Source organism: Pinus tabuliformis, chromosome 1_2 (genome assembly GCF_031772625.1).
Source record: "Pinus tabuliformis cultivar Carrire ecotype Pingquan chromosome 1_2, CPIR1, whole genome shotgun sequence".
Classification (NCBI taxonomy): Eukaryota; Viridiplantae; Streptophyta; class Pinopsida; order Pinales; family Pinaceae; genus Pinus; species Pinus tabuliformis.
Window position 1 is genome coordinate 861836365 of NC_142298.1, and position 20385 is coordinate 861856749.

Consider the following 20385-nt stretch of genomic DNA (forward strand, 5'->3'; position numbering starts at 1 on the left):
CCTCCACCTATCACATATCCCATATACACGAAAAGTTTGTTGTGAAAATGCATTAAATCTTGAGATTTGCCAATAGATGGTGCTTCTTCGATGTCTCAAAAACTTGTATCAAATGTGATATGTGCTCCTCCTAGGTAGCATTGAATACCAATATATCATCCAAATAAACAAATATAATAAATGAATCTATAAAAAGGCACAATGTATCATTCATTAACCTCATAAACATAGATGGTGCATTGCATAGGGTAAACGCATAATTAACCACCCATATAAAACTTGCATGGTTTAAAGGCAGTATTTCAAGTATCCTCTTCTCTGACTCAAACCTGGTGGTACCATGACTTTATGTCCAGTTTGGGGAAGTATTTGGCTTGCTACAACTGATCCAGCTGAACATTTATTCTAGGCACGAGGTACCTTGTCTTGAGCGTATTTTTGTTTAATGCTCTGTAATCAATGCACATTCACCAAGTACCATCCTTCTTAGGCACAATTATAATGGTTGAGCCACATGGTGAGGTACTTGGTGGAATAATGCCCTATTCCAATAGCTATTGCAACTACTTCTTCACCTCATTTTCCTCTATAATGGACTTCCTGTACGACCTAAAGTTTGGCAAAAAATAGTTTGGAAATAGTTAAATCTTGTGCTCCACTTCCCTCTTTAGTGGTAGTCAAACACATCCCTATACACCTATTAAAACTCTTCTAGTTGTTGTTTTTGTTCCTTAGTGCACCATTCTATGGCTGAATTAGCTCTCATGGACTCTTTTATAGACTTATTTTCTCTTAAAAATAACAAAACATACTTCTTGTTGTAATTGGTCGAATTTTTGGCCCTGGTGCACATTAATGATGAAAAACTTTTCATCCATGACGAGGAGGTATTGGTTGGCTCTTTGCATGAAGATCACATCCTGCATGTACATATAGGCACTCCCAAATAAAACTCCACATACATCAAGTGGAACTACATCCAACCCTACTTCGTAAATAAAATCAGTACAAATATCAAATTTCATTATGCTCTATTTGTTTACTTTTATCTCTTCCTCATTGTTGACCCATCCTAATGGATATGAGCTAGGATGGTTGTTAGGATATTCCGACACATAGGAAATGATTAAGTACAACTTGGTCTAGTGTATAGTTAGGTAAAGTGTGTTTCTTTAGTATGTACTTTTTGTAACTTACAATCCGACGATCACGATATGTTCTAAACATGGAGTGATCTGACAGTTCATTCTCTCCTCGGTATTATTGACACTTGATCCGTGGCTTAACACCCAATTGGTCCATGATCTCTATTTAAAGAGCATGGAGGTTCATTTGTTAGGTGATCGTTCATGAGAGAAGTTAATGTAAATTTTCTTTCTTTTACATTAATAAATTGCCTGAAGTGGCCGCGTTGGCTCAGGCCGTGGACTGTTTCCCTCTTTGAGTGTTTAACCACGTCAAGAATACTGGTGTACTGATCTGTGATTTGTTTGTGAGTGGTTTCCTTTGGTGTTTTATATAAGGAACTTACCCTATAAATTTATACATGGTATCAGATCTATTCGAGGACCGCATTCGTTGGTGATCGAAATCTGAAGCCGGCACAACTGCATCTGACTGTCGATTCCTAGATCTATTGTTTGTGACCACTTTTCAGGCCGAGAGGACTGCTCTATTGTGTTAGGAGCATCTGTTCCAGTGAGGAACCCCTTTCGTTTCACTCGATAAGGTTTCCAAGCCCTAGCTGCATCATTTTTAAGATCTCGAGGTATACAGTGTTTATTTGCAGTTATATTTATTTATCTCTCTGTTTATTTCAGTTTATAGTCATCTATATTTATTTATATTACCGGATTTATACCTTTCATTTTTGCGTATGCTCTTTGCCCTGCGACTCTGTGCGATCTTGGCAAAAAAAAAATCTCATGCATATGTTATTTTCCGTTGCGCCTTAGTGTGATCTCATTGAGAAAAATATTTAGTTTTCAGCCAAATCTAACTTTAAGTCGTAAGGCTTGGATCACTTTTGTTTGTTCGTTTTGGGTTGTGGTTTTTTTTGTTTTGTAGGCAAAAAAGGGTTTTTCAAGTAAGCACGCACTTCAAAGCTTAAGTGAGCAACAAAAAAAACAATTCCTCCTTTCCAAAAATTATAAATATTTTAAACTAGCTCACTTGGTTCAAAGTTACTTTATGAGTATAGAGGTCTCAGGTTCAAGTCTTTCTTTTTGTTGAGTTACTTTTTCAGAACACACACGTAACTTATGTTTTAAAGGTACTTTATGTAAAAGTGTTCTCACCCATTATAAAAAATGAGTCACTTATAATTCTAAAGTCTCTTTATCTTTTATTTAAGTTACAATTTAGTGGATAGTTCATGAAGTACCATTGTAAAAGGGATTTTCACTTATCTATAAAAGTCGGTCACATTAAGTAATTTTTTTTTAAAGTGAGCTAATTAGATTAAGTTTGGAAGGGTGTTTGTTTTAAATATAACATTATCATTCACGTGGTTTGTCGGCATCTTCAACAACTTTTCTTCAAAAAGCCATAAACTCTTCATCCGAAGTCGTTTTTTTTTAACCTGCCTAATTTTTCGAGATCTTTCCATTGGAACACTTAGTTTCAACATATTCAGCTTCAGTTTCTTTTAAAACGGAAATTCCATGCTTAGTTATTCCTGACAGCACCAAGTACTTCCAATGGCTATCTTACATTGTGGATTTACTTAGAAGTAAAGGTCTTCATAGAATAGTCTCAGACCAAGATTCTAAACCTAAAGATGAATATAAGCAATCCAAATGGGAAAATAAGCAAGATCAAGCATGTGGGTTGATAGGGATGTCTATTTCTCCAGACCTTAGATTCCATATTGCAGAAATTGATACCCCTGATGAAGCAATGAAGCAACTCAATAAAGGTTTTGGAATTAAAAATGAAATTAGATCCCATCAACTCAAATATGAGTTGTTTACATTGGACCCCAATAAATTTTCTTCAATTGAAGATTCTTTGTCCAAGTTCAAGACTCTTAGACTTATCTTGGAAGGTGTTAAGGTTAAGAAAGAATATGGTAGCCTTATCTATTCCATTCTTACTAAGTTAGGACGAGCCTACTCTGTGTTTGTTTCCACCTTCCATCCTACTAGAGAAACCTTTATTTCTAAATGACAAGTCTACAAGTCCCCTTCTTTTGATGCCTTTTGTGATTTTTTAATAAGAGAACAAGAAAAACTCTTACATCTTGGTCTTCTTAATACTGAAAACTCTTCTAAGAAAGCCTTAGCAGCCCAACAGCAACCAAATTCAAAGAATCCTAAGAAGCAACATCCTAAAAAGAATGGTCCTAAACCAAACAAGGGTCCTAAGCAATTTTAGTCTCAAAATGAAAAATCAATTCAACAAAATGATAAGGCAAATAAAAACAAAGGGAAGAAGACTGATAAACATTGCAACTTTTGTAATCGTGATGGCCACTTAGAATCCAAATGCTTTAAGAAGATGGAAGCCTTGGAAGCAGCCATGAAGAAGCATAACATCCATTTGGAGCACTCTTCAACTTCAACTTCATCTTCAGGAATAACACTTTATGCATGTGGTTGTCAAGAATCTAGGTCTGGTTAAGCACTAAATGTATCTTCTTCTTCTCATTCTCATGAGTGGCTCATTGATTCTAGAGCTTCTTATCACATGGCCAAAAACAAAGCCATGTTTTCTTCTTTAAATGATTGTAACACCAAAAATATCTATGTTGGTGATGATATATCTCTTAGTGTTGTAGGGACTGGAGCCATTCATCTAGACAATGGTCAATTTAATGATGTATTATGTGTTCCTACCTTATCCTGCAACCTTCTATCTATATATCAGATAACTCATTCAGGTGAAGGTAAAACCATTGAATTATCACCTCATGATGTTGAAATTAAGAACCTAAGAGATTCTTAACAAATTTTAGCTACTAACATTGATAATGATTCTACAAGGTTGTATAATTTTAGCAACTTTGGGTCATCAAATCTTCCCTAATATTTGTTGCTCATAATGATGAAGTGAACAAACTTTGGCATGAGCGATTTGGTCACTTAAACTATCGCTTCCTTCAAAATCTATGTAAAGAAAATATGGTGACAAGTCTTCCTATGGTATCTTGCAGAGATGGTGTTTGTTCCAAATGTGTACTCAGAAAACATCATCAGGATAATTTTGAAAAACGTGCCTCTTGGCACGCCTCAGCCCTTTTACATCTTGTGCATAGTGATTTATGTGGTCCACTTCCAATTGGTTCATTCTCTGGCTATAAGTATTTCTCAACTTTCATTGACGATTTCTCCATAAACACTTGGGTATACTTGTTAAAACTCAAGAGTGAAGTCTTTAACATGTTCTTGGCCTTTAAGGCCTTTGTTTAGAAACAATATGTACATCAAATTCTTAAGCTAAGATCTAATAATGGCGGAGAATATGTTAACAACAAATTCATCAACTTTTGCACTGAGCATGGAATTCATTTGCAACATATTGTTCCATATACTCCACAACAATATGGTGTAGCTAAAAGGAAGAATTACACCTTAAAGGAAATTGTTAATTGTATGTTTCAATCTAAAGGAATTAGTCTTAATTTTTTGGTAGAAGCAATTAACTGTGCAAATTACATAGTAAATAACACTCCTACTAAGGTTTTAAAGAATATTACTCTAGAAGAAGCATGAAGCTCAATCAAACCAGATGTAAGTCACTTTCGTGTTTTTGGAAGTGAAGCATGGGCCCATATTCCAAATGAGAAACATAAAGCCTTAGAACCTAAGAGTGAAAAATGTATTTTTGTTGGATATTCTGAAGATGTCAAAGGATATAGACTTCTTCAACCTAAATCCAAAAATGTTATCATTAGAAGAGATGTAAAGTTTGTTGAAAATATATCGGCCTACGAGCCTAGTTCGGTGGATATGCTACCTCTCTCTATCCCTTATACTTCTGAAAATATTCCTTCTTCAGATGATGACAGTGAGGATGACAATCCTCCCCCACCTTCTCGGGATCCTCCTTCAGCTCCTCAGCTTCCAAAATGGGTTCGTGCTACTCGGGATGCAGCAGGTGCTCTTGTAGGTGATCCTACAAATCAACGTCGTACACGTTCTCAGTTCAATAAAGCCTTTTCTTTACTGGCTCAAGCTTTAGCGAATCATGATCTTAACACTTTGTAGAAGCTTCAGGCCATCCAGATTGGAACGCATCTATGAATGAAGAATATCGTTCATTATTGGCAAATGATACATGGGACCTTGTTCCTCCTCCAAAGGGACGAAAGTTGTTTGATGCAAATGGGTTTACAGAACCAAGTTTGGACCAGATGGAAAAGTTGATAAACATAAAGCTCATCTTGTTGCTAATGGTTTTTCACAAGTTGAAGGCATTGACTATACTGAAACCTTATCCCCTATTACCAAAATGAACTCTATCTACCTTTTTCTTTCCCTTGTTGCCTCTTTCAAATGGGAAGTCCATCAAATGGATGTTAAATCTGCCTTCTTGCATGGGGACATACAAACAGACTCCAGCCTTGTATGTCGGCTTAAGAAATCTCTTTATGGTCTCAAGCAAGCCCCTCGGGCTTGGTATGCCAAAATGGATAGCTTTCTTTTAGATACTGGTTTTTATAGGTGCTATTCTGACAATATTGTCTACACCGAGAAAGCGGGTAAGTCTTTTATCATTCTTGTTCTCTATGTTGATGATCTTCTCCTTACTGGTAGTGATCCCAACCTTATAAACTATGTGATGTCCAACCTTAAAAATCAGTTTGAAATGATAGACTTAGGACACTTGCATTATTTTCTTGGTCTTCAAGTCTTGCAATCTAAAGAAGGTATTTCCCTTTCCCAGTCCAAGTATGCCTGTGATCTTCTAAGCCACTTTCACATGGAAGAGTGTAAGCCAACCCCTTCTCCCTTTCAGTCTAGAGCCAAACTTTTAGTCGCATGTACTTCCCCTGAAGTTGATGCTACCTTATACCGTCAACTTGTTGGAAAACTTTTGTATCTGACCCATACTCGTCCTGACCTTTCCTTTGTTGTTGGCCTTGTTGCTCGGTTTATGCAAAACCCACATGAAATTCATTGGAAACCAGCTAAAATAATACTTCGTTATGTTCGAGGTACAGTTTAGTTTGGGATTCATTACAGTGCAAAAGCATCTCCTCTATTGGTTGGTTTCACTGATTCTAATTGGGCTGGTGACCCTGATGATCGAAAGTCTACTACAAGTTATGTCTTCACTCTTGGTTCTGGACCTATTACATGGGCTTGCAAGGAAAAAAGTGTCATTTCTCTTTCTTCAGCAGAACCAGAGTATCGTAGCATCGTTGAAGCTAATAAGGAAGCCCTATGGCTTCGTCAGATCTTGTTAGAGTTTGGTTTTCAGCAGCGGCATCCGACTACACTTTGGTGTGATAATCAAAGTGCCATTCAACTATGCAAATATCCAGTGCAACATCAATGTAGAAAACACATTGAAATACACATGCACTTCATCAGAAAGCTCATTCATGACCATGTTCTTGAAGTGCAATATTGTTCAACCGATTATCAAGTTGCGGACATCTTTACAAAGGCTCTCACACAGGCGAATTTTACTAAACTTCGATTTATGGTTGGAGTTCAGGAAGTTGTCACTAAGAGGGGATAGGCTCTAATGCCTCCTTCCTTCTCCTATTGTGTCATATTTGTAGATCCTTCAATCCTATCCCAAGTTCTTCTTAAGGGGGGATGTTAGGATATTCTGACACATAGGAAATAATTAATTATAACTTGGTCTAGTGTATAGTTAGGTAAAGTGTGTTTCTTTAGTATGTATCTTTTGTAACTTACAATCCGTGGTCACGATATGTTCTAGACATGAAGTGATCCGACAGTTCATTCTCTCCTCGGTATTATCGACACTTGATTCATGGATTAACACCCGATTGGTCCATGATCTCTATTTAAAGAGCATGGAGGGTTATTCATTGGGTCACCGTTCTGTTAGTGTCAGTCTTTCCAGCCTTCCTCCAGTGATCAAATATGCTCTTACAAAGTGATTTTGAAGTGTCAAGGTCAAATTTTGTCATTTCAGTGAGTCTTCAAGCAAAATTTGGTCACTAGGCATTAGGTCTAGGGTTTGCTTTCACTCCTTCTAAAATTGCCCAAATGCCAATCTATGTCACTATTCAGCTGATTCTATCATCATTCATAGGGTTTTCATTATCATGTCAGTGTCGAATGAGTCATTTTACACCTTGTTCATGCTTCAGTTGCGCCTAGGTGAGGTCATTTCCCTCTCCTAGGGTTTTGAAGGCAATTTCTCTTGGACGGTCAAATCATTGGCAAAACTTGTATCCTGATGTTCATACACCTTCCCCTATCCTTAAAGTACTTTGTCAAATGCTTCCCATCACTGAGATCCCCCAAATTCCTCATTTTTCCACAAACCCTAGTTTCTTGCTACAACCTGGCAATTTTCTAGGTTGGGCCTGCGTTTTGCCCTTTTAGACCCCTTCCCCTTACTCTATCTCCATGATTCCACTTTCCCCTGCTTCCTAACATCCCTCCCTACTTCCAAAAATTTCCCCAAGAATTTAGAAGCCTCTTATCCCCTTCATTTCGCTTCATTTCGACAAAATTCCTTGTTTCACACATCGGGATAAGTTTCACTCAAAAGATATTTCAGAGCAATGAAAGATGAATTTTGGAAAACTCAGAGAGGTTTTTGTCCAAAACATGCCAAAGAAGAAAAACCTCCTTCACTTTTTACACAGGTATCATGGTTTTAGAGAAATGTCAAAAATACAATCGCTAGATCCAAGGAGGTTGAGCAAAGCACTAAAACGGAGAAAAAGGCCCGATCCACTCCAAATTTTGGCCGAAGCCTCTTTGAAGGAGCATGGTACTTGATGAGACACCCCCAGCTCAAATTTCAAAAAATTTGGAGAATTTTTTGTCAATTTTGAAATTTTTGTATTAAAAATAGGTTTTTTGCCCTCAACACGTAGCGCGCCGCGCGCTACCCTAAAGATGGGCAAGTCCATTTCTCGAAAACTCAGCATTTTTGGATTTTTCATGACAAATTACACTTTCTCAGCAATTGCCAAGACATTTCATCAGGTTTTGAGCCCTTAGAAGGTCAAAAAACATGCAAAAAATGACTTTCTGCCACTTTTTGGACACACAGGAAGCAGTCTTGGGAGATTGCAATTTTGGAGGGGCAAATGGACACCAAATTGAGAAATTCCACTTGGGTTGGAAAGTAGACATCCAGACCTTTCCAACAAGCCTACTTTTGCCTCATTTGGATGCCGGGAAGTGCCTCCAAAGTTGGCTCAAAGGTGTGCTACGCGTTGAGAATTGGGGCGCTATGCATCAGGGAAATTTCCCAGATTTTCACCTACAGCTCAGCAAAACGCAAATTTGACTAGTTTTGACTTTTTGGGGTGATTTTTCATCCTCCTTGATGTAATTTAATGATGTCATGGCACTTATTTATCTCTTCTAGAAGATTCATTCATAAAAAGTCAAAAATTTAATGAATGAATTGGTTTCCTAGCTTATAGAGGCAAGTTGTTTTGACTGCCTAGATTTTAGTGCTCAGTTTAGAATTGGTTGAAACATCTCCTAGAAGGATTAGCTCGACCCCTAGAGGCAAGGAAAGGTGTTAGCTTGCCTATATTATGTATTTTCTTAGTCATTTTCATGTTTGGACTCTTGAGGGATAAGCTTAGATTGTTTTATACTTTGTATCTCTGCAATTTGGGCAAAGGAAAGACCAGGGTTTTGGAGCACTATTTGGGATTCCTGTGGTTATTTGTGTTGATGGTGTGCTTCTCTCATGTACTTGTAAGTTTTTTATGTGCATCATTTTCCTACTCTTCTCTTCTGCAAATTAAGTAAATGAAGTGTTAAGGTAGAATTCATGGTTTCTATGCTCTGCCTTTAAGTTTGCTTAATATCAATGTTTTCATCTGTTTAAGGAGAACTCTCGATGGTTTCTATGCTCTTCCTTTAAGTTTGCTTAATATCAATGTTTTCATCTGTTTAAGGAGAACTCTCGATGGTTTCTTGCTCTCCTTGACTCCTCACCGGTCATATCTATCCATTCACTTATTTCAAAGGCATCAAGACAATCTCCTACCTTGCCCCAAAAAGACCTCTGCAAAAACTGTGTCTCATCCCCGCATCCAAAATTGCCGTGCTCAGATTTCCAATAAAACCCTAAAAATTTAAAATCAAACTTTCCCTATCAGTTTACTAGCCTAAAATCAGTGTTCTTTATTGGTCATCTCCGCCCTTTGAAGACCTTTTGCCGAGATAGACCCGGAGAGAGCCCTCTCCTGTCCCCGTAGGGCTAGCTACGAGGCTAAGTGGTTTGATGTTGCCTTGGATTTTGCCTTCTTCAGCCTGAGGCCAGATTCGAGCGCTAACATATTGGCGACCATACTGGGGAAGAACAAATGGTTTGCTGGTTGATGTCATTTGTTTTATAAGCTACAGACGGAGCCTGAAGTTATGCCAGGTAGCCTTCGAAACGCTTTTGCTTTGCATAAGCGGAAGTAGATAAACGCTGCTTCAGTCAATCTCCGGTCTAGCTTGTAAACGTGACATCTAACTTGTTAATTACCCCAGTACATGTATCAAGTGCAGATCTGATTGTTGATGGTGGACAACGATCAGACACTTGAAAGGCTAAAATCATTCACCTGGCGACTCTAAATCATTTTCGAGATCAAATCCAAAGACTCCACTGGAGGATGATCCCGACCAGCAGAAAAATGAAAGGACAATATGAACATATCAGGTATTCAAGTTGGAATTTCATCCAAGACATTTTGTTCTTTGTCATAAATTATTTCTTCTCTTTTCCCAAGAATGTCAAGAAGGCTTTGCAAAGTATACTGTATTTGAGAAGAGATCCTCGGCCTGCAATTGATTCTTTCCCTTTGAAGATTGTGAATACCAAAGATTTGCATACCTTTGAGCTTGATCAAGACCTTTCTTCTAAATTTTTTGATGACCATCTTCAGATTGATGAAACTCAAAAGACCAAGACCGGTTCTATACCTGCTGTACATACCCATACACCTTGTAAAATTCCAGATCGGTATAAACCTCTTGTTTTACCTTCTGTTCTCCATGCTTTCCCCAAAAACTATGATCTATACTTGCCGAGGTTTGATGGTGAAAGTAAGAATGTCAATGCTGAGCAACATGTGCAGAATGTTGAGAATTTTCTAAATCTTTTTGAAGTTGATGAAGAAGATGTCAGTATAAGGCTTTTTGCTCTTTCTTTGCAAGCCAAAGTCAAGAGTTGGTTCAAAACCCTGCCTGATGCGAGCATCTCAGATTTCTAGCAGTTCGTCAAAGTTTTTCTCGACAGGTGGATGATCGGGCAGAACCTTTTCCTTATTATAGAAGAGTATAATCAGCTGAAAAGACTACCAGGGGAGAGAGTACAACAGTTTTCAGCCAGATTTAATCAAGTTTATTATTCAATGCCAGTTGAGATAAGGCATACTCCTAGATCTGCTCTCTTGCACTATCCGGGTGCCTTTGATCCAGAGATGGAGTTTCAGCTGAGAGAAAGGAATATTGCAACACTTCACGAGATGCAGAACAGTGCAGTAAATGTAGAGGCTCATCTGCTGATTCGAAGGGCAAGGTTGAAAGAAGAAGAGATGAAAAACATAGATCCGGCCGAATCAACATCTCTAGAGGTGAAGCTTGACATTTTGGTAAGTGCAGTGGAAAAGATGATGGACAAGATCACCACAAGGAATGATTATGATGTTCAAGGCTCGCTGATTGAAAAGGAACAAGTTGCTGATCCAAAACATCTTCTTTCTTATCCCAGTTGTCATAGATCTGATAATGATTGTCTTATAGATCATCTTGGAGAAGAGAGATCTATTGATATGACATGTATGATTGATGATGTGTTTTATAGTGATGATTTGCCTCATTTTGATCAGTATGATGATGATTATGTTCTCCAAACAGAAGTTACTATTGCAGACGAACCAGCAGCTAGTTTGTGGGAGGAGGAAGTTCACTTACAGCAGCTCGAGTACAATGATCAAATGATGCATAGCAGCTATGAAATTGACGAGGAAAGTGCATCAAAGTTTGAAGTAAGTGAAGGATCTTTGCCTTTTTGTTTTGATTCGTTTCAGTTCATCAGAGAGAACTACCATGCAATCAGAAATCAAATGTCAACAAGTCTTGATTTGAATCATCTTGAGAGCAATGAAAATTTTGTTCAAGACTTCTCATATTCAGATTTGCAACCCCCGAAAGCCATTGATTGTCAAGTTGCAGCTGAAGACTTGGAAGTGGACACACATGATTTAATGATTCAAGGTGACTCCGTACCATTCTGTTTTGAATCATTTCAGTTTTTGAAGGGTAGATTGCATAGTAAATCTTCAAATGAACAGCCTATAACAAATCAGCGATTTCTCAGTGTTAATGTTGAGGATGAGACAGATAACAAAATTCTTGAGTAGCCTGTAGCATCAGATTTGCAGCCACCAAATGAAATTGAAGGGCAGATTACAGATGAAGTTGTGGAAGATGAAATACATTATTTAATGATGCAGGAAGATTCTATACCCTTTTGTTTCGAAGCATTTTAGTTTATAATGCAGAATCTTCGAAAAATCTCTCAAGAAAAAGATGAACAGCTAGAAGGATGTCATACATTTTCAATGGATACATTACAACAGTCTTTTCAAGTTTTTCATGATCCAATAGCTGATGTTTTGGATGAGGTTTGCAGTCAAAGTCTTTCTCCATTGACTACATGTGAGCTTGAAACATGTGCTGATATGAATTTGATCCGATAGCCGGTTTCTTTCTCATTTTCAGCAGAGGTCTCGTCACAAGGCTCAGATCAAAGTTTGCATTCATGGTATGAGGAAAAGAGAAGTAATCCATTGGATGAACTAAGTTCCAGTGTGCTTGAATTTCAAGATCCTTATGCAGTGTTTTTGGAGGTGGAGAGAGAATTCATATCATTTTACGGATCTGTTTCCAAGTTGTCATGGGAGTTGCCTTTCAGTAGTTCTCTCTTGTTGATCATAAGTGAGCACTTGCGGAGAATTCAAACAACAGACGGAATACTTACTTGGTTGCACTGGTTGTTTCATTTCACTTGATCAGGTGATGAATGAAACTGTTAGAGTAGGTTGTGATGAATAAGCTCCCCTTTGAGCATCATTTCCAGTTTGTCGGTTGTGTTTAAGTATCGCGTCATTTTTTAGTTGAGTCATGAGTCCTTTGTGAGTCAATTTTCAGTCTTGTTGTTAAGTTAGTTTGTGTCAGTTTTCAGTCATGCATTGTAGTTTGAGATTTTGACTCCGTTGCCCAAATGGATAAGGCGCTGGTCTGCTATCCCAAAGATCTGTCGTTCTTGGCATCTCCAAGGAGCTACCATCCCCATTGGAGCCAATGTTAGTTTCAGTCTTTCCAACCTTCCTCCAGTGATCAAATATGCTCTTATGAAGTGATTTTGAAGTGTCAAGGTCAAATTTTGTCATTTCAGTGAGTCTTCAAGTAAATTTTGGTCACTAGGCATTAGGTCTAGGGTTTGCTTTCACTCCTTCTAAAATTGCCCAAATGCCAATCTATGTCACTATTCAGCTGAGTCTATCATCATTCATAGGGTTTTCATTATCATGTCAGTGTCGAATGAGTCATTTTACACCTTGTTCATGCTTCAGTTGCGCCTAGGTAAGGTCATTTCCCTCTCCTAGGGTTTTGAAGGCAATTTCTCTTGGACGGTCAAATCATCGGCAAAACTTGTATCCTGATGTTCATACACCTTCCCCTATCCTTAAAGTACCTTGTCAAATTTTTCCCATCACTGAGATCCCCCAAATTCCTCATTTTTCCACAAACCCTAGTTTCTTGCTACAACTTGGCAATTTTCTAGGTTGGGCCTGTGTTTTGCCCTTTTGGACCCCTTCCCCTTACTCGATCTCTGTGATTCCACTTTCCCCTGCTTCCTAACATCCCTCCCTACTTCCAAAAATTTCCCCAAGAATTTAGAAGCCTCTTATCCCCTTCATTTCGCTTCATTTCAACAAAATTCCTTGTTTCACACATCGGGATAAGTTTCACTCAAAAGATGTTTCAGAGCAATCAAAGATGAATTTTGGAAAAATGAGAGAGGTTTTTGTCCAAAACATGCCAAAGAAGAAAAACCTCCTTCACTTTTTACACAGGTGTCATGGTTTTAGAGAAATGTCAAAAATATAATCGTCAGATCCAAGGAGGTTGAGCAAAGCACTAAAACTGAGAAAAAGGCCCGATCCACTCCAAATTTTGGCCGAAGCCTCTTTGAAGGAGCATGGTACTTGATGAGACACCCCCAGCTCAAATTTCAAAAAATTTGGAGAATTTTTTGTCAATTTTGAAATTTTTGTATTAAAAACAGGTTTTTGCCCTCAACGCGTAGCGCGCTGCGCGCTACCCTAAAGATGGGCAAGTCCATTTCTTGAAAACTCAGCATTTTTGGATTTTTCATGACAAATTACACTTGCTCAGCAATTTCCAAGACATTTCATCAGGTTTTGAGCCCTCAGAAGGTCAAAAAACATGCAAAAAATGACTTTCTGCCACTTTTTGGACACACAGGACGCAGTCTTGGGAGATTGCAATTTTGGAGGGGCAAATGGACACCAAATTGAGAAATTCCACTTGGGTTGGAAAGTAGACATCCAGACCTTTCCAACAAGACTACTTTTTCCTCATTTGGATGCTGGAAAGTGCCTCAAAAGTTGGCTCAAATGCGCGCTACGCGTTGAGAATTGGGGCGCTACGCATCAGGGAAATTTGCCAGATTTTCACCTACAGCTCAGCAAAACGTAGATTTGACTAGTTTTGACTTTTTGGGGTGATTTTTCATCCTCCTTGATGTAATTTAATGATGTCATGGCACTTATTTATCTCTTCTAGAAGATTCATTCATAAAAAGTCAAAAATTTAATGAATGAATTGGTTTCCTAGCTTATAGAGGCAAGTTGTTTTGACTGCCTAGATTTTAGTGCTCAGTTTAGAATTGGTTGAAACAGCTCCTAGAAGGATGAGCTCGACCCCTAGAGGCAAGGAAAGGTGTTAGCTTGCCTATATTATGTATTTTCTTAGTCATTTTCATGTTTGGACTCTTGAGGGATAAGCTTAGATTGTTTTATACTTTGTATCTCTGCAATTTTGGCAAAGGAAAGACCAGGGTTTTGTAGCACTATTTGGGATTCCTGTGGTTATTTGTGTTGATGGTGTGCTTCTCTCATGTACTTGTAAGTTTGTTATGTGCATCATTTTCCTACTCTTCTCTTCTGCAAATTAAGTAAATGAAGTGTTAAGGTAGAATTTATGGTTTCTATGCTTTGCCTTTAAGTTTGCTTAATATCAATGTTTTCATCTGTTTAAGGAGAACTCTCGATGGTTTCTTGCTCTCCTTGACTCCTCACCGGTCATATCTATCCATTCACTTATTTCAAAGGCATCAAGACAATCTCCTACCTTTCCCCAAAAAGACCTCTGCAAAAACAGTGTCTCATCCCCGCACCCAAAATTGTCGTGCTCAGATTTCCAATAAAACCCTAAAAATTTAAAATCAAACTTTCCCTATCAGTTTACTAGCCTAAAATCAGTGTTCTTTATTGGTCATCTCCGCCCTTTGAAGACCTTTTGCCAAGATAGACCCGGAGAGAGCCCTCTCCTGTCCCCGTAGGGCTAGCTACGAGGCTAAGTGGTTTGATGTTGCCTTGGATTTTGCCTTCTTCAGCCTGAGGCTAGATTCGAGCGCTAACACGTTCATGAGAGAAGCTTATGTAAATTTTCTTTCTTTTACATCAATAAATTGCCTGAAGTGGTCGCGTTGGCTCAGGCCATGGACTGTTTCCCTCTTTGCGGGTTTTAACCATGTCAATAGTACTAGTGTACTGATCTATGATTTGTTTGTGAGCGGTGTCCTTTGGTGTTCTATATAAGGAACTTACCCTTTAAATTCCTACAATGGTCATGAGTCCTCAGTCACAGTCTTGACCAGATTTGTTGCTATGACATTTTCCTGAGATCCTAAGTCAAATAAAGTATAAATTTTCATCTTTCTAACATGTATCGATATATGGAAGAGTTTGGTCATTTACTTCTCTTCCTGTTGCTAAAGGTTACTCAGATTCACCCTGTTGGGTGTGGAGCCTGATTATCTTCTATATTCAAAGGTATCGCCACATAGGACCCCAGTTCGAAATGGGGGCGGCAACGCCGCCCGTAAAATATTCGCTGCAGGGGGGGTCCAGGGGGGGCGGCTGCGCCCCCGAAGCTAAAAACAGCTGTAAAATTGCCTTGTAAAAGTATAGTAATTTCTAGTCAATCTGGGTCGTTCATTAGGCGGATGATCTGACGGTAGAACTTATGTTTAGTTTAGGGTTTTTTGCCCTAGAAGGCAACCCCTCTCTTTGTATGAGGGTATTGTATTTGAGGCTGTGTGATAGATGTGTATTCTGTGAGCGAGAAACAGAGAGGTGAGACTGTGAGAGAAAACAGAGAATATTACAGCGGATTTGCTGTAGGTTGTGTCTCTTCATTTTGTTGGATAATAGAAAGGAAGGACTGGCTGTTCGGGGTGGACGTAGCCCAAACTGGGTGAACCACGTATATCTGTGTCTCTCTTGTTTTGTGCGTTTTCTGTGTTTATATTTCTGCAATATTTTATGTGTTCAATTGCTCCATAATATATAATTTTCTAACACACCCAATTCTACACTTATGTACAAAAAATATTCTCATGCACATCTCAGTTATCTTTCGCCAGATTACTCAAAAATGTGGCCATGGTATTTTTGTTCTTAATGTCCTTCTCTTAATTCTTTGGGTTGAGGCCAGTGATTTTTTTATGACTTCCCACCATCTATCTAGCACACAGGGCAACCCTCAATCATCAATTAAATTTAGAGTTTCTTCCATGTTGCCAATGAAACTTCCAACTATGCTCCTGCAACAAAAAACATGTTGCTCTTGATCACCTCGCAATTGGAAGCCTCGTACCTAAGATCATTACACCTATGCAATCCTATCGATTTTACCACCTCTAGAGACATAAGTAGTACTTTTTGTTGTTACTTCAATCTTGGTTGTGTGCCCTTCCATATAGTTCAAAGTCATCATCACCTCATTCCTCACACCTAGAGAGATCTTATGCTTGTAATTTCAAATCTCATGGAATGCATCACCCTATTGGACATCCTGGTTCTCCACGGCCATAGCCTCTTTAGAATTGACAATGAGTCTGGATCCATCTAACTCTAGATCTATCATGTGTCGAGAGGGATCAAATCCCTAGAGATGCAAACATTTTCTCAAATTATTAATCCAAATTTATTAAATCTAATAATATTAATATTATAATATATTAATATTAATATTAGATTTAATAATAATAGTATTATTAATATTAATATTATATTTAATGATGTTTTTTACATGGCATGATAACAAAATTTATAATAAAACTACATCAAATTAATATTTTCAAGTATTACAATTTTGACCCTGAAATATTTATGTATTTAATATATCATAGGATATGGTTTTTCATATTAAAGATTTTTTTATAAATATTTAATTAAAATAAATATTAAAAGATTTTGGAGTAAGATTGTCTCGATTCTCGGCCTGGGGTATGCCGTAAAACTGCTTCTGCTTGGCTAAGAGCTCGTCTTCCTCGAACGTAAGGAAACAGGTTAACGGCCCAAGACCCAGAGGCATCTAGCAGGAGTGAGAGCCTGCTCCCGATTACGGACCACCAGCAGGGTTATGCCAGGTGGCGTGGTTTTCCTATTTAACAGTGATGAGTCAAGCCCTGCATTCGCGGATAGCAGCCAGAGATGGCTGTCCTCACTGTTGGTTTGACACCTTAGTTGATAGGTTTTACCACCTTCGAAAAAAAGAAAAAAAAAAAAAAATGAAAAAAAAAAAAAAAAAAAGATTGTCTCGATTCTTTGCATTGAATTGTATTGTATTTTTTTTTATCTATATGGTTATATTCATTTTTGATTTGGGCCGACATTAATTTTTGCATTTTTATTATTATTTTATTAGAGACTTGACATACTTACACATCCCCTCATACTATATATTGTATTGTATTTTTTTAATCTATATGGTGAGCATAGACGTGGGTGACTATGAATAAGATATTGCAAATATTAGCATCATATATGCTACTTACAAATGACAACCATTTGAGAAACTAGCAATGTTTTTGATTCATTGTTAAATAATGATTATTTAATGCTAATTCCAAGGAATATTTTGAGTAAGTCAATGAATAAGCATGGGTCATTGATTTGATGATTGCTTTATTATGATTTAGGTCTTTAGTTGTTGGAGTTAAGATTATTGATTGCGCTAAGGCACCAAAAGGTTTACACTTGGGTTTTTTTAATCCTTCATGGGGCTAAATAGATTTAGGATTAAGATAGATATATGAGAATTGTTAGTACAATGATTATTGAATGTTGGTTCTAGAGAATATATTATATTTCATATAAAACAAGGAATATACACGATTGTTTTATTATATAATCACTTTAAGATTTGGTTTAGGGTTTTAGTTAGGGAAGGAAGCATCATTGATTATGTTTTTTATTGTATATTGGATTGAAATAATATTTCAAATAAGGGCTTGATGGAAGTGATTGATTTGAAGGTCACTTCACATTTTGATTTAGGGTTTTAGTGATGGAAACCATATTATATTTCATTTGATGTTGTATGTTTGTATCCAAAATTTCACAATCACAATTTTTACTTGATTCCACACGTTGTTGCAGAGGAGAGATAATTACATTGTTTTGAGTATCCCTGAAAAAAAAATTTGTTTGCGGTTGACCTTTACTATGATTTTTAATAGCTTTTATTACTTTGATTTGGTCTAACACTGGAAATTGACCATTGTTTTTAAATTCCTGTTGTTGCAGAGGTAGATATGTTTCCTTCCTCTGAATTAATCCTAAGTCCAATTTATTTCAGTATTGAACAATAATGTGAAAGTCATAGCGGTTTCTTAATCAAATTAAAATTTTGAAGCAAGGAGATATTAAGTGTTGAAATAGAGTCTTTGGTATGATATATGAGCATTTTCTCAGTTCAGGCAAATAAAGCTATCTTAGTTTAGCTTTGTGTGACCGGTATATGGTTATATTTGTTTTTGTTTTGGGCATGTTACACAGTATTTTGTCACACCTCCTGCACTTCCCCGTGACATACTCTGACGTGCCTGAAACATGACCATCATGCAATGTACTTATTCAGATATGCAGCTCATATCCTCCCTAGAACATTGATTGGAAAATGCCTTGAGATTTCCTCTGAAGAAATAGCTCTAAAACCCTAATTTTGAGACTCATCGCTCTTATGAGGTTAAAAACGACAATGGTCGCTTGTTGCATCACTCTTGACCTGCGATGGCATCACTCTTTTCCCTTGTATACTCGCTATGATCCCCAAAAAGACAATTTTCCCAAACAGGATGAGAAGCTTCGTGATCTCGAAGCTTCTAGAGCGGTGAGTTGGAGGTTGTTTGGCATAGATGAGGTCGAATTCTCCCAACTTGGCCTCTTTGTCTTATCCCTATGACCTACCTCCTTGAGATGAGGACCTACTCCTATCTTTGGAGAGATCATAACTCCCTCTCCTTGCCTATATATTCATCTTTTCCCATTCACAAATTGTTGGTCCATGTCTATTTGCACACTTATGCTAAGCTTGTGCCTAGATGCTATTCATTTGACTTGGAGAAGGAGTGCTTGGAGAGTTCTTGCCTTGGACTTGGATTACCACTCAAGGAGAGCCTTTCAACATCAAGGATTTGGTTGTAAGCTTCCCTTTATTTCCTAATAATATACAATTGTTGGTTCATATTCCCAAAATATATATGTTTATGTATTATTTAGCTTGACATTCCTTGATCAATTAAGTAGGTTGTTATTGGATTTACTATTGGTTTTGGCATGCTTTGTTGTCTCTTGATCTCTTTTGCAGGTACATAAATACTAAGAGAAGCAGGAACAAGTTTGTAACACAAGCGGTTCGAGGCCCTCAACAAAGGAAATCGGAATAGCATCAGAACGAGGTAGGCCATCTCCTTCGTTCTTATTTTCAATTATAACCTATGAATATGTCTAGTTGATTATCACTTTAGTTTCTAGACCCACTCATTGGGCTAGACGGATCGTCTCTGTCTATGGAGATGATTAACCTTGTCAACATGCCAACATTAATTTTTGTATTTTTACGCTGAAGGCATTTTTCACTGCGGGCTTTGGATTTCCAAATATTGTTCACTTCAGCCAATGAGTGAGCTTAATTTTCGTCGTCCTCGGCCAAATGAAAATTTGACACGTGGAAAAGGCTTGTCGGAGGTCGCTTCGCATTCTTACCTGACAAGGCAGTCTTTGTTATGAAACCAGCTCACAAAGAGATAGAAAAGATAGATCAACGCCTTAGAATTCAGCCTCTTCGAGGGGGCAACCTCCTTTACATTACATAAATGAACAATTCTTGGATGATTCAAATGACAAAACCTCCTTTCTATATATAGGAGTCTAAGGAGTCACGATATAATCCAACCGGCCTAACAATAATAATATAAAGCCACAAAAATAACAATAGAGGGATTCTATGGGGCACAGTAATAACAATATGGGGGCAATAAGGGCACAACAATATTAATAAGGGGTATAAATACAATAGTAATGGGGTAATCACTAGTATTATAGGGACCCAACATGCCCCTCTCCTTCAAAAAAGTGTTGTCCTCAACGCTTGAGTAGTTCTGGATACTTCTGCATAAAATTCTCATCCTCCCATGTGGAATCTTCAGCGGATAAGTTCTTCCACTTGATAAGATACTCTGAAATTGATCGATTTCGTAGCTGTCGAGTTCTTGTTTCTGCAACTGCTTCTGGTTCCAATATAATTTTTCCTTCCTCGTCAAGTTCTGGCAATATTGTTTGAACTGGGAGCTTGTCGCCTATAACCTTCTTTAAACATGAAACATGGAAAACTGGGTGCAATCGAGAAGCTGCAGGAAGCTCCAATTTGTATGCCATAGTACCAATCTTTTGCAACACCTTGTACGGACCATAATACTTTGGTGATAATTTATTATCCTTCTTAGCTTGCTTGAGGGACATTTGCTTATATGGTTGTAGCCGTAGGAATACCCAATCACCTACATCAAAACTTCTTTCACTGCGATGTTGATCTGCCTGTTGTTTCATTCTATTCTGTGCCAACACGAGGTTATCCTTTAAGAGTTGGAGGACTTGTTGTTGATGTTCGATGT